This window comes from Bactrocera latifrons, unplaced genomic scaffold (genome assembly GCF_001853355.1).
Source record: "Bactrocera latifrons isolate USDA-ARS-PBARC rearing strain unplaced genomic scaffold, ASM185335v1 scaffold_1910, whole genome shotgun sequence".
NCBI classification, from domain to species: Eukaryota; Metazoa; Arthropoda; class Insecta; order Diptera; family Tephritidae; genus Bactrocera; species Bactrocera latifrons.
Genome location: NW_017535420.1, coordinates 1,825 through 3,983, shown reverse-complemented (window position 1 = coordinate 3,983; position 2,159 = coordinate 1,825).

Genomic DNA, 2,159 nt, shown 5'->3' with positions numbered 1-2,159 from the left:
GCCTTACTGAGTGAGCAATATTGCCAACGTTCGGAAAGTACTTGGATCACAGATATAAGTGGCAAAGCTGCAATATGGTCCTGAAACCGACAATCATTCACATCTTGCTGCAGAGAAGCAAAAAACGGCTTCACATGGACGCAAATAGGAGGAATTTATTTCGTAAGCTGTTATGCCCGTCCYAGCGCATCCATTAGAGAATTTGAAGACTTCCTCCTTGAATTCTCTTTAGAAAGCAGATGCAAATCGCCTATAATAATGGAAGGTGACTTTATTGCATGGTCTACTGCTTGGGGTAGCAGATGTTCAAACCATCGTGGGCGTCTGATTCTAGAATTCCTGAGTCAAACCAACCTTACAATTATTAATAGTGGCACCAAAAATACYTATCAAAAAGGAAATAAAGGCTCTATAATAGACCTGATGTTTGCAAATGACGCACTTAGCAGACACATTAAGTGGGAGGTGTCAGACATGTTTACATATAGTGACCACATGGCAATCATTGCAGAAGTTTCGTTCTCTCGGGCCCAGGAACCCTCACGCATTAACACTGCACGAAAAAGAAGCTGGAAACAAATATATTTTGATACTAACGTTTTTGAGGCAGCCTGGAGTGCAGCAATAGCATCAGGCGAAGGCGGCGTCAACCTTGTAACCGCACTACGAAAGGAACTGGTGGCAGCATGCGAYGTTACAATGCGAAGGACGAAATGTCACAATAAGCGAAGACCTGTATACTGGTSGAATGAAGAAATTGCCACGCTGAGAAAGCTGTGTCATGCAGTTCGACGTCGCCTACAACGTAATCAAAGCGATGAGAACGAAAACCGTCTCAAAGAAGCTTCTANTCAATTCAAACGCACACTTGATCGATGTCTGAGTTTTCGTGCATCGTTGAACTCGACCGTCTTTTTCTGTACAATCATTTCCAATCATCATACCGGAACCAAAAAATCAGTTTGAATCAGTAAGCAGAGCAATCAAACCGATTGATCGGACTCCTTCGTTTTAAGCGCGAAACTCGATCTGAAAAATTTGTAGCGAACCGCTGTGAGTTGTGACCGGTTTGAGCGAGGCTGATCAAACCGAATCGATCATGCTCAATGCAGGTCTCTGATATGTAATAATAAAATAACTGAAATTAACTTTGAATTGCAGGAAATACGTTTGTTTATTTTGAGTATTTAAGYTTKTTAAATTCCAATTCCAATTCCTTTAATTTTATTTAAATTTTTTCTTCATGTCGCCTATTTTTTTCAATATTTGCTTCCTTCTTTCTTTCTCATTTTATATAGCGCCAGTTTTTCTTTTTTAATTCGTAAATTTTTCTGTTATATCTTGACATTCCATTGCACACCGAATTAATATTTTCCWTCGTACCGACAAGGCTTTCTTGCGTTTCTGCTTGTTTCTCCAAAGAAAGTTTCTCAATGCTTCATAAGAAATCTCCGTTCACACGGTCAGCCAATGGCGAAGCTCACTTTTTSTCAAAGAGTCAATGTGGTGACAATGCGTCACAACATTGTATTGTTGGTAGAAAATCCGAGCTGTGTGGAAAACTGTACAGCTTCGCATACAAACCAGCGTTAATATGTATGTTTGTGTGTAAGCTTGCATACATATCGACGCAGATTTTTGCAAGCCGCGTAAAAATATTTTTTACATTCATTGACAATTTGTGACATTTGTGGTTTGTTAAAAATAAAAATATAATATGGCCCATAAGCGAATGCGGATACTTAAGCAAGTGGTACTTAAAAGAATAATTTCTATAAATTTCAAAAAACAAACCCTGAGATGCAGCGAGATATGGGCAGTTAAGAGGGATGATTTTTATTTAAGTGGAATACTGCTTAACTGCGATTCACTGTACACATAAATCAGAGGAATATTGAATATTTTTTTTGGCACATTTCTTGACTTGAAAATCGACAAATAAACTATGTCGTCAATTTTGTTTATATTTCAAATTTGTAATATATTTGAATACTTATATTTGCGGGGTTTGTCACTTTTTCCTTCTCATACAAATATCAGAAGTTGTTCAATTTATGATTTTTAGATTTTGCCATCGTCGCGAAAAGACATTTGTGGGCAAAGGTATGCTCGGGGAGAAGTCATGGTGTTTGTTTTTATGAATGAAGCAAGTTTGCCTG